General features: G+C 44.0%; 1 long non-coding RNA gene across 1 annotated transcript in view; it reads left to right on the top strand.

The window, feature by feature from the left end:
• The window catches only part of LOC105005344, a 96,311-nt gene that overhangs the window by 2,112 nt on the left and 80,518 nt on the right, over nt 1-13,681 (top strand). Inside the window, exon 2 of the long non-coding RNA XR_827308.1 lies at nt 9,557-9,698. This is a non-coding gene — a long non-coding RNA (uncharacterized LOC105005344). The remainder of the gene's footprint in view (nt 1-9,556; nt 9,699-13,681) is intronic.

Raw genomic sequence — 13,681 nt, 5'->3', positions numbered from 1 at the left:
TGATGCCATCCAGCCATCTCATCCTCTGTCGTCCCCTTCTCCTCCTGCCCCCAATCCCTCCCAGCATCAGAGTCTTTTCCAATGAGTCAACTCTTCGCATGAGGTGGCCAAAGTACTGGAGTTTCAGCTTTAGCATCAGTCCTTTATGATGGGCTAATATGCTTTGGGAACAAACAGCCCCTGAAATCTCAACGGCTTAAATACATTAAAGATTCATTACAGGCCAGCTAATATGGCCTCCACCAGTTGGTGTGTCTTGAATAAGTGTGATGAGGAGAGGGACCATGATAAGACATGCACTAGGTCTGAGAGGCCATCCAGAAGAGGCGCTTGTTACTTCTGCTTACATCCTATTGGCCAGAGCAAGTCACATGGCCATGTGCATGTACAAGGAACTGAGGAAGTGCCATCTGATTATGTGCCCAGGAGGGAAATTGAGACATTTGGGTCATTTGATATTGTTCTACTTCATTAGGATCATTTGGCTTTAAGTTGAGTGGTAGGTTCATAGAGTACTTGCTTAATTATTAATATATACATATAAATTTATAAATACATTTATGCTTATCATATGCTATTTACGTATATGGGCTTCCCAGGTGGCTCAGTGGTAAAAAAATCCACCTACCAAGCAGGAGACATGGGTCGGGAACATCCCCTGGAGGAGGGCATGGCAACCCACCCCAGTATTTTTGCTGGGAAAATTTCATGGACAGGGGACCCTGGCGGGCTACAGTCCATAGGATTACAAAGAATCAGACACAGCAACTAAACAATGACAACAGCAACTATATATATATATATCTTATTTAAGTATATATATGTATATTAGGTATAAAATATTGGAAAGGAAGAAACCAAAAAAAGAGAAGAAAAAAAATAAATCTTTAATATTTTTTATCCAAATACATAATTTGTATATTTGGATTTTTAAAAAAGTGGAGGCCGAGAGAGGAGAAGGTGAGAGCTAAATTGAGAAACACTTGGAAGTCCTGGAGCAATGGTCTTTAAACTGGGGTAAACATATTCCCAGGGTCCAGGAAGACATTCTAAAAGGTTGTAATACATATTCTATTAAAGAATCAATTTCTAGATGCTTATTTCTAGATGGCCTCTTGACTAACATTGGTCTCCCTGAGAATACTCCTGTGTTTGATCTGTTCTTCTTTCCCCTTTCCTCTTTTCTAAGTGGCCTTTTCACATATTTTTCAAAAGAAAGATGTGCTCCTTCTTGTCATTTTGTCTTTGATAAAAATCTCCAGACGGGAATCAAAGAGACAATTCAAAGTGTTGGTTCTAGCTGAGAAAGTGAATTACTCCAAAGATAGGACTACAGATCTGTTTGCAAATCAGATGTTATCCCATCATTTTAACAAAGGTGAAGGAGAAACCAAGGAGAGAACATTTAGCAATATCACGTGATAAATGATTAATAATGATCTTGTTATTATGCATGAATTCCTACAATAAATTCCCTCCATCCTGAACATGTTTTCTTAGCACTTACATTTTTAAAAGTGAAAAATTAAAGCTAGAATTGATGCTGAACCCACTCTCATTCTGGAAAGAGTAATATTTATCCATGGATATGTGGAGGGGAAAGCACCAACTGTTTCATTAAGAAAAGCATTTCCAAAATATTCTTTGGGATAATAATATTTTATTAAAATGTTCAATAAACCTGTTATATAGTTATGTTATTTTGATGAATTGTGTGTTACTACTAATTGTAATGATAACTCATTCTGTAAGAAAATCTTCTTGCTGTAGACTAGCGCTGTCTAACAGAACTTTCCGTGATGATTGGATTTGCTCCATCCAGTACAGCCCCATATGCCACGTGTTGCTATTAAATACCTGGAATGTGGCTAGTGTGAATGAGGAGCTGAATTTCAAATTTTATTTATTTAAAAAAGTTTTAATAGTCACACGTGGCTAGTGGCTATAGTGTTGGACAGCACAGCTTGAGAACTTTATGGCCACAGAAAAGGAAAAACTACTAAAGTTGAATTTGTATACATTTTTAAGAGAAATATGATAAAGTGATTAATAAAGTATTTTAATCATAAATGTATATTATGATAAAGTTTTATAGAGGAAGAGAAATGGAAATACAAATTCAAAGAGAAGAAGAAATAATGTAAAATTTCTTACTGTTAAGGAAGTGCACATTTGTGATATTTTTAAAAGGGTGATGGAGGATGTCAATTTCTTTAATATTTCAATTCTATTTGGATACATTTAAATGAGGGACAGCAATGATTTTTAAATGTTTAAACTGTTAAAATATTTCAGATTTACAGTGGACTTTTAGTTTTTTGCAGCTATTTAAACTTAAGATTTGGAGCCCCAAATTTAAAACTTCCCTTAAAAACAGGTGTCCTAAAAAAAACACCAAAATCCAAACAAATGAGCCAGAAATACAAAGTTGCCTGTCTCTTATGCACACGTGTACACACACACACTCCCCCCAACAGACCCCCAATTCCACACTGGCAATTATGGCGTAGCCGGCTAATGAACCACACTTGGTTAGCAACTTGGGGTAGTCTGATCAGTTAGAACTCTTCAGAGGTGGGACAGCCTCAAAGAAGATTGTTAAGGATCAAAAGTTCATTTCAAAGTTGTTTGTATTGCTGCAACCTAAACCTGCTTGGCCTGAGCAGCCCTTGACGGACCACACACAGGTCTTTCGTGAGTGTTTGGTTTGGTTTTGGTGGAAACTGAGGCAATGACCTGAGTTAGGTGCAGACCTAGGACAGTGCACACAGGTCCCAAAGTGACTCGAACTGAACAAATCCAGAGGAAGCAGAATCTAGGAGGCAGAGGTGACCCTCAGAACATAAGTCAGCTCTCCACCTCCCCCCAAGGCCTCAGCCTCCCCATGGAAGTGGGCCGGGGTTTGGCATTCATGTGCTTTGTGCGTCACAAGGCATGCTAAACCCAGCGTGGTTATCCTCATTCACCCATGGCCTCCCTGCAGTGTTGCTCAACTCCAGGGGTCAGGAATGGTTCAGCCCATTCCCAGTGGCAGCAAGACAGGAGGCCCAGAGGAGACTGAGAGGCAGGGCACTGAATGACCCCAAGTCACCACCACCACCAACCCACCCCGGCGCTGTAGGGGATGGGAAAATATTCCCATGACCCAGTGAGTGCTTCCCACGAAGGTGAGCACTGCCAGCCAGAGGGGTGGAGGAGGGAGGGGGGCAGGGCTGCGTATCCTGGCAAGTGAGTGGCAGGAGAGTGTCTTCATGTTGTGGGACCTGGGATTCCGGATCAGCAGCTCTGACTCAGCCTCCAATCGACAAAGGTCAGGCCTCCCTTTCGCAAGGGCTTCCACTCTCGGCTGGGCCCTGCCCGGGTTAGGCAGGCAGGAGGCCTGATGCTCAGCCTTTGGGACCAGCCCCCAGGAAGCTGCAAGGGATCCAAGTGGTCTTGGCACCATGTCAAAGGCTGGCTTCAAGATGCTTTATAAGTGGGCTTTTGTACCAGGCCCAGGCTGAGGCTTCATAAGAACATGGAGGATGCCAGGGAAGTCAGAACAGCTTTTTAAAAATAAGGCTCAGACCATAGGCAGGTGCTTCCATACCACTTGGACCATAGTGAAAGAAAAAGTGAACATCAGCCCAGAGGTGGAGAACACAACAGATGGGGGAAGATGGGGGAATGACTCCAAGAGACATGGGGTGTTAAAGAAAGTCTGGGTCTGCACCTTTTTTTCTTTGACTGTCACGCCACTTGTCATCTCTGAATGCCTCAGAGCTTGATGTTGTATCACATGGTGAATGCCTGCGTGTGTGCGTGCGTGCTAAGTTGCTTCAGTTGTATCCGACTCTTTGCCACCCAGTGGACTGTAGCCCACCAGGCTCCTCTGTCCATGGGATTCTCCAGGCAAGAATACTGGAGTGGATTGCCATGTCCTCCTCCAGGGGATCTTCCTGCCATAGGGATCAAACCCACATCTTGCCTGAGACAAGCTAAAGAGGACTAATAGCCGACAGCAGAGTTGATGGCCACTAACAGTGGCTCTTTGAAAAAAATCTAGAAAACCCAATCATTCTCAGCCTTTATTTTAATGTGACTCACATGACCTTTACCTTCATGATTCACCTCTGTAGACAGTGCCAGATTTTGACACAACTGTCAAATGTGTGCAATTCCTGGGCCCTCATTTCATCTCTTTCACTCCAGCTTAGCAGCTCAGGAAGAATGCATGTAAGAGTATGGTCATTATAGGGTAACCTTGAATTGCTCTAAGTCATTAAAACAGTAAATTCTTTGCAAAACTGAGAATGAAATGAGGTTGCATCTCTTTTGTCAGTTCCATTACTTTGGCTCCAGCTTCATCCGCTCTACCGTAAGGATGGCCTTCTTTCTTTCCCCAGGTCACTTGTTCTGTGATGAACCCAGGAAGTCCAGGTTCCCAGGACGATTATCTGAAATGCAACAGTGACTCTTTATATATATATATACAGTCTTTAATATAAACAGTCTCTCTCTCCCTTTTTATATATATATTATGACAAAAAGCAAGACAATTTTTGTTTAAAGCTGAAGAACTGAGGCTTAGAATAATTAATTTAAAGATAATCTAATTTGGGACTTGGCATTTATATTTAACATTTCCAAAAATTTTTTCAACAATTAGAAGACTCCTGGTCTCTTGGACCACTGGAGCCACCTCAGATGCATGCCTTCAGCCTGGGAGCTCCTCAGTCACTGCCAAACGCAGGGTTCTTGGGTGGTCGCCAAAGCCCGAGGGGCCAGAGCCCACAGCAGCTTGTATGGTTGCTGCAGTTGCTGCCAGTATGTAATTCCATGACCTTGTCTGAGCCTCAAAGCCTGTCCTGGTTGCTCCCACTTGCTCAAACCCTGAGTCTTGGACTTCTCTTGCTGCTGATCCTGGAGTCTGTGGCACAGCCAGGAGCCCTGGTGCAGGTCCCACTGGCAATTGTCCTTAGCCCAAGACTGGATGGTCCCTGGCCCCTCTCACCACACTCAGCTAAGGCCGCTCCCCACTGGAGCCATGAGGACCCACTGCCCCTGGGCAGCCTGGGCCAGGACAGCGTGTGGGGACAGGTTCCCTTGTCTGCCTGTGGTGGACTGGGGCCCACAGCTCCCTTCTCCTCTGCATTGCTATAGCCTAAGCCCACACCCAGTTCCTATCACTAAATGAGTTATGTGTCTTTCAAGGAGACAGACTCCTCAGTCATAAAGTCCTTGGAATCCATCTTGCAGCCAGGGGGTTGTGATTCAGTCTTTGAGAACTGCTGAACTTGGAAATGTGCCCTCAGCACAAAGGTCTGCTCATCTCCAAACCAAGCCAAGCTCTGACGGCATCTTCTGTCTTGTTCTCAGAGGACCATGTTGCAGTGGTATCATGCCATGACATCAGCAATGAATATTGGCTGCAGGCTGTGTTAGGGTGCCACGAGCTGCTATAACAAGCCCCAAGTTCAGTGATTTAACACATTAGAAGTCCACTCACCACTCACATAAGAGTCTAGTGCCTGATTCCTAGTCAGCAAGCAGCTTTTTGTCATGTGGCTGTTGCCATTGTGTGGCTTTTTCCATCCAAGGGCCTGGAAGTCCTCTGCATCTAACTGACCGATGTAGAGGAGTCACATCCTCTTCTTTTTTTATTGCAGTAAAATACACATTAAATCTACCATTTAACCTTTTTAAAGTATATAGTTCAGTGGCGAGTACATGCACATTGCTTTGTAGCCATCACTGCGATCCATCTTCAGAACTTTTTCTTTTTTTGGCTACACTTCTGGCGTGTGAGATCTTAGTTCCCTGACCAGGGATCAAACCCATGCCCTTTGCAATGACCATACAGAGTCTTAACGATTGGGCTGCCAGGGAACTCCCTAGAACTTTTTCATCTTCCCAAATGGAAACTCTTTCCCCATTAAACACTAGCTCCCCATTTCCTGCTACCCCCCAGCTCCTGGCAACTATCATTCTACTGTCTGTCTCTGTGAATTCGGCTACTCTAAATACCTCATATAAGTGGCCTCTTGTGATATTTGTCCTTTTGTGACTGGATTATTTTGTTTAGCACCATGTCTTCAAGTTTCACCCATGTTGTGGCACCTGTTAGAATTTCCTTCCCTTTGAAGGCTGAATAATATTCCATGGTATGTGTACACCAGATTTCGTTTATCCATTCATGCGTTAATGGACACTTGGGTTGTTTTAACCTCTTGGCTTTTCACATACCCTTCTTAACCATCTTGACATGCAAGTGACATCTGTCATTTGATCCCATTCCTTAGGAGAACCTATTATATGGCCCCACCTACATACATAGGAAGCTGGGAAATGTAATCCCTGGCTGGGCAGCCACTTCCAGAAATAATTCAGCCAGGAAGATGAGGCACGATTTGTTGGTGGACAATTAGCTGTCCCTGCCATCCCCTCACCTTTGTACTTCCTAGAACCACCATTTACAGTGGTCCAGGAAAAATACCTTTTTTTTTTTTTCCAGCTTCAGTTCCTAACTGGATGAAGGTTTTGAAGTCTCAATGTACTTTCAGCAAAAGCTGTAGTAACATTTGTGTAGTCTTTTGCATTTTTCCTTGTCCTTTTCATATGGTGTCATTGTTCTGTCTCTCTTGTTTTCTCACCAGATGATGTTTGTAGAGCTCATTCTGCTATAATAAATCCAATAAGTAGTAATTATTAATCTTCACAGCAACACCAGGTTTGATCATCTTCCCCTTGTGTATAAGTGAACATATTGAGATTTGTTCAAAGTTGTGTGTGCTTAGTCGCTCAGTTGTGTCCAACATTTTGCAACCCCATGCACAAGCCAGGTAGTAAATTGTGACTCCATCTGTCTATCTGTACCTCTTGCTTAGGGAGCCATCCTCATGGATTTGAGAAATAACCCTGATGTCCTTCAAAGGACACTTTGAGCCCCCAAACCAAACTCTGCCCCCAGAACACCCTCCTTGCTCTAGAAATGACAGACTCTCTCCTCTAGTACTCAAACTGAGACCTGCCTGGAGAATGTGGTAAGAAAGGGAGGCGAGATCCTCTCACTCTGGAACCTGTCCTGTGCTCCTGGTCCCCAGGAGCTTCCCGGGACCCTTGGAGCAAAAAAACAAAATGTCTTCTGATGCTGCTGCTGCCACGGCAGCAACAACATTCATGAAGCCACTTCTGTGTCCAGGCCCTGGGGGTGTATGCAGGAATAAGAAATGGTCCCTCCCCTCCGAGGAGTGCATTGTTCGACCAGTGAGACAGACATGGGAATGAATGCTGTCATATCATATGACAAGCGATATAGACAAAGTGCTATGGAAATTTGGAAGAGGGAGTCATTAATTTTGCTTTGTTATGGCAAGCTACAGCAAGAAGGTGACATCAGAGTTGGGTGTAGACAACGGAGAGAGGATTGGGGAGAGCTATTTTAGATAGAAGGGACTCAGTGGTGTCAAAGAATATGGTGTATTTGAGGATAAAGAGGAGGCACTGTGAAGGGAAAGCATGAGTTGAGACAGGGTGGGGGAAGACCTGAGGAGATTGGGTGGAGCCAGGGGTAAAAGGGCCATCATTCTACAGATGAGGCAAGGAGATTATTAACTGGGGACAAATGCAACCAGAGCCATCTAATACACAGCTTCCTCTGGCTAGGATGAACAATGGGAAATGGAACTGATCACCTGTTTCATTCCAGTCCCATTCATTCCCACAGGGCAGGCCCACCCCAGCCATCCTGTATGCCATATGCCACATAACTGGGTCATTCTGGGCAAAGGCCAGAAAAGAGACTGCCCGAGGACATCAGTACTCCCAAAACAACCCCTCCCCCTTGGCCTGTAGGTGAAGAGGGATTCATGATAGGTTTTTTTCTTCCTAGTTGGCTTATAGGGGAAGATTAAGCTGAATCCCAAGTTGGTTATCTCAAAGCCGGGGTCTCTATCTGTTACCTGCAAAGACAGAATTGAAGCCTGGGAGTGCCAGGAACACTGTGGCCTCTCTCCTGTCCCATGGTTGAGCATGAAGGGGGTGGAGAGAGAAGGGAAAGACGGTGGTGGAGAGAACAGAGAACAGTGTCAGAACCAGTTCACCATCACGCAGGTACTCACCAGCCCCTCACTCATACTTCCCCACCCCTTTACATCAGGATGGGATTCCAAGACTTCTAAGTAATTTACAATTAGAAGTGGAAAGCCAAGGGATTCTGGGTTAACAGTGAACTGTGGTGAGAAATCAAACCCTGAAGGTGGCAGCTGCCCCACCCAAGAAGCCAAAGCCCTTCTCTCATGGAGGCTGTGGGCCAGCGATGCTTTACTGACAAACCTGTGCCAACCTTGAGGGTACAGTGATGAAGGGGACATTCTTCCTGCCTTCAAGGACTTCACAGTCTGGTGGCAAAGGCAGGCAGGTACACAGCTCCCAGCATCTTAGGTGCCATGCATTGTGTAAACTGTGATGAATTCTATCTAATCTCTTCAAATGAAACATCTAATCAAGATACTGGGTAATCTGGCCTCTCCTTCTGCAAACTTGCCCTCAGTGGGATCCATTTCCAATATTATGAAAGACATACTGTATCATCATTCGCTAATCATAAATGACACCATGAAATTGATATAAAAATCTATTCAGAAAAACAATTCAGATTTTCTCATCAACATATATTATTCTATGGCAAAGCCTCTAATTAGTTATTGTATTTTCCTCTCAATTTTGTTCTAGTCTTCCAATGACTTTGTACAGCAAAGTTCTGGATTCCTTAATTCCTCTGAACTCTGCCAGGTCTGGGGCTGTTTTGGTGTTCAACGATGGGGCTGTTGAATTTTGAAACATTCAAAATTCAAGGCAGGGCCCATGATTGGGTTTTGTAAGAAACCATGAGTCTAAGCTGGTTAACGTACCTTAGCAGAGCAGGTTTTTTAAAGATCCAGGATCTATTTTGAAGGAGTGGAATTGAGGAAGTTAAGAAATGACTCTTGAGAGTCCTTTGGACAGCAAGGAGATCAAACTAGTTAATACTAAAGGAAATCAACCCTGAATATTCATTGGAGGGACTGATGCTGAAGCTGAAGCTACAATACTTCGGCCACCTGACAGGAAGAGCCGACTCATTGTAAAAGACCCAATACTGGGAAAGATTGAGGGCAGAAGGAGAAGGGGTTGACAGAGGATGAGATGGTTGGATGGATGGCATCATTGACTCAATGGACATAAGTTTGAGCAAACTCCAGAGACAATGAAAGACAGGGAAGCCTGGTGTGCTGCATGCAGTCCATGGGGTTGCAAAGAGTCGGACACGACTTAGTGATTAAGCAACAAGAAATGACAGTGATAAGGATAAAAGGATCTTTGGATGAAAGTTATAGGAATATGAGTTTGAGCTCAAAACAAGGAAAAATTTATCATAGTTGGAACTATCCAAGACTGGTGGAGGTAATGGGTGTTTGTTGACAGAGGCCAAGCAGAGGGATGATGACAGTCAGAGGGTCTTATACTGGGAGGGAGGTTGAATGAGATAAACTCTACAGCCATTTGTGCTGAACTTGAGTCTTCACTGTGCTTTCAGCTGATGGAACAAACCTGGCCTGGCAACATCACCTTTCCTGGACTCCATTTTATCATTGCTGAGTTGGATAGAGGTAGCAATGGTCAGAGCCCTCACTGACCACTGTGAGTGAACCCCAGACCATTAGCCCTGGGTCTCAAAGGTAAGTGAGCATAGTCTTGGAACCTCTGGATCCTCAGGTCCATCTGATGACTTGGAAGTTCCTTTAATCTTCCACACTGGAGACCAGCCAGGCTGGTTTGTCTTGTTCTAATTATTATTTAGATGACTGTTTGGCTCATTCCTAGGCAAGGTTTAAATCAAGTCAGACCTGTTAATTGAATCAAAGTTATATAATCATATTTGGGCATTTAAGTGCAAACCAATTATTTCGAGCCCGAGCATCTTATACACAAGGAAGGAGTTCTGTTAAGTGTAGGGAATGTATGCTAATACATGAAGCCTAACCCCTAAAGTGGAGGGTGGAACACGCCAGGGCACTCCTGTTTCGATGAGGTTGTTGTAATAGTTATTGCTCTGGGCACATTCTGGGAGGATGCTGGAAACGTCTCAAACAAATATGACATTGACATTACCCCAGCTTGTCAAACCCATTACATTTGGAACATGTCTTTCTGTAGCATTTGGCCTGGCTTATAAATGCATTATCAAAATCTGTAAGAGGTGTTGCCAGCAGCCTTCCCTTGGCCTTTCTGGTCATCAGCGTTCCTTCCTCTCCTGACAAATATATGCCATAGGCATATATCTGTTAGGCGTTTCATTTTTTCACTTGGGCCTCTTTCTAGTTTTCAGTCTCAGTCTACAAGCCTCCAAACCTTGCAGTCCTCAAATACTAGCCTCCTCTGCAAAGAGAGAGGAAAATAGGGAGGAGTAAGTAAGGAAGTAATTGGTGAGTTGATGGGACGGACTAGTGACATAAACCAACCCATCAGGAAGAAGATGCCAGACTCGAGATTGAAGTGTTTGCCCCTAAATGCTCTAAGGTGGGAATATAAACTGATACAGCCAGTATGGAGAACAGTATGGAGATTCCTTAAAAAAAAAACAAAACTAGGAATAAAACTACCATATGACCCAGCAATCCCATTCCTGGGCGTACACCCTGCAAAAACCATAATTCAAAAAGACACATGTACCCCAATGTTCAGGCTTCCCCAGTGGCTCAGTGGTAAAGAACCTGCCTGCCAGTGCAGGAGATGCAGGAGACGTGGGTTCAGTCCCTGGGTTGGGAAGATCCACTGGAGGAGGGCATGGCAACTCACTCCAGTATTCTTGCTGGGAAAATCCCATGGACAAAAGAGCCTGACATGCTACAGTGCATAGGGTCACCAAGAGTCAGACATGACTGACGTGACTGAGCACCAGCACACCCCATTGTTCACTGTAACACTGTTTACAAGAGCCGGGACATGGAAGCAACCTAGATATCCATTGACAGATGTGGTACATATATACAATGGGATGTTCCTCGCCATAAAAAGGAACAAATTTGAGTCAGTTGAAGTGAAGTGGCTGAACCTAGATCCTGTTATACAGAGTGAAGTGAGTCAGAAAGAGAAAAACAAATATTGTATATTAATGCATATATCTAGATATATGGTACTGAAGAACCTGTTTGCAAGGCAGGAAATAGAGAAAGGACATAGAGAACAGTCTCCTGGACACAGTCGGGGAAGGAGAGGGTGGGATGAATTGAGAGAGTAGCATTGAAACATATACATTGCAATATGTAAAATGGATAGCTAGTGGGAAGTTGCCAGGGACCTCAACCCGGTGCTCTGTGACAACCTAGAGGGCTGGGATGGGGTGGGAGTTGGGAGGGAGGTTCAAGACAGGGGACATATGTACACTGACATCTGATTCACATTGTTGTAAGGCGGAAGCTAACACAACATTGTAAAGCAATTATCCTCCAATTAAAAATAAATAATTTTTAAAGAAAAACACTCATCCAGGCCTCGCAACCTCGAGGGGGCCTCTAGCCCGGAGGTTCCCTGTACATTCTTCACTCCGCAATTGGAGAGCGAGGTACCAGGTGCCCATTTTCTGCCTGGTGTTAAGAACTGAGGTGGCAGGCTTTGCCAAGATAACTCAGCCTGAGAAACAATCAGATGTCATTGCTGGAGATGGTGTGCTTGCAGAGGAAGAGGCATTTTCTGCCCTCACATTTTATCTGTGTCTCTAACACAAAAGATCAGGTGCCTCTGAAGAGAAGCATTCTGGGGAGAGTTTCATCTTCACCACTGTCCTAATTAGGGAGCCCTTCAGCCTAGGAATTGCAAAAGCCAAGGAAGTACTGCTCACTAGAGGTGGGGACTTTGCTGCAGGTTTCATTGTAAACACACGGCTGAAGTGTGTCACACATGGGCAGGCATGCTGGTGTGTCCAAAATCAGCCACTAGCCAGAGGACATGGCCTTTCAGCAAGACCAAATGGAACAGCAGCTGATTTTTTTCAAATAGGCTTCATTAGACCCACAGAGGACTAACCCTCACCCTGACTTTGGATTCCACCTTTCTTGCCAGGAATTATAGTAAATGATTCTATCTGGAACTGAAGGCCTTGATAGACTTTGATGTGGCTTTGGAGTCTTTTGAGAGTCAGCTGTCAGGACTCAGCCATTCAGACCACTCACAGGTCCCCAGGGCACCTATGACATAGGCAAGCCCATGACATCTGGCAAGACTATTAACTTTAGGCAGGAAGGTAGGTGTCAGCTTGTCAGAGAAGATCTGAGCAAGCATTCCAAGCAAACCCTTCCACATAGGGAGCTCAGTCCCTAAGAAAGAGTCAAGATAAGGGCGACCATCTAGCCTCTAAGAGAGCAGAGCAGGGCAAAGGCCACACCCACTGTGTGCTGAGCTCAGGGAAGAAGAGGCTCAACTGGGTCCTGCTCAGTCCCTTGAGGGACTTTCAATGAGAAACAGGTAAGAACACCATCCCTGCCCTGCACTCTGGGATGGTGGCTGTGAGCCCTCAAGATTCTACAGAGCTGAAAGGTAGCCTACATATTGCTTGTTGTTCAGTTGCGATTTCGTGTCTGACTCTCTGCGACCCCACGGACTGCAGCACAGGCTTCCTTGTCCTACACCCAGAGTTTGCTCAAACTCATGTCCATCCAACCATCTCATTCTCTATGTTGCTTGGCTGGAGGATAATGGATTCAGGCCCAGGTTTAATTGCATCACTCACACAGAAGGCTCTGATCAAAGAGTTATTTTCAGATGACATAGATCCCCATGAGGCACTTGCCTCCTGCCTGTGACACTTTCAAGAGTGACTCTTGCCACATGACTGTAGTGACAAATAGAGCTCTTCTCCAGTGATGTCACTGAGAATTTCAAACTTCTCCAAAAGGAAGAGGGGTGACTACAAATACAGACTTCCCAGTGTATCTCACTTCTTAAACTCCTGTATTTGTAGGCATACAAAGAAAGCTTAGAATGATGAGTACAGGGAACTTGAAAACAAAGATGCTTTTCAAGTTATGAAATCTGGTTGTTGTTGTTACTAGTTCAGAATATATCGTGTAGCTTGAGTTTCTAAAACAGGAGGTGACCAGATTCAAAATTCAAAGTATTTAAGTGGTGGTTTGGGAGCAGGTATTTTAAGGAAGTTTAGAGGAAAGAATTGGCACCATAGGTTGGTGGTCACTTTAATGAAACCTGTTTGAAGTGCACTCAGCAGTGCTGAGCATTCAGCTGTGCTCAGCAGTGCTCTGAGGTCCTGGGTTTCATATAAGATAATCACAATTTCTCCTTTTAAGGAAAATTGAGTCTTATTTCTTAATCCTATCCATCCTTCAAGACCCAGCTCAAATGCCACCTCCCTCCATAAGCCTTCCATGATTGAGCCCAGGTGAAATTTCCTTTTCTCGCCACTCTCACAGTACTTTATCCTCACCTCTCTGATAACTACTTTCCATTTTCTATAAAGCAAGTTACATACTTGTTTATATTCACACATTTCAAAAGAATGAAATCTTACAGACTATGTTCTTTGACCACAATGGAATGAAATTAAACTGAATAAAATACCTAGATAATTATAAATATTTGAATATTAAATAATATTTAATACTTCTAAATAAATATGGATTAAATAAGCTACTTTAAGAGAAATTAG

Source organism: Bison bison, unplaced genomic scaffold (genome assembly GCF_000754665.1).
Source record: "Bison bison bison isolate TAMUID 2011002044 unplaced genomic scaffold, Bison_UMD1.0 scf7180017864489, whole genome shotgun sequence".
NCBI classification, from domain to species: domain Eukaryota; kingdom Metazoa; phylum Chordata; class Mammalia; order Artiodactyla; family Bovidae; genus Bison; species Bison bison.
This window is presented reverse-complemented; position numbering and strand designations above follow the sequence as displayed.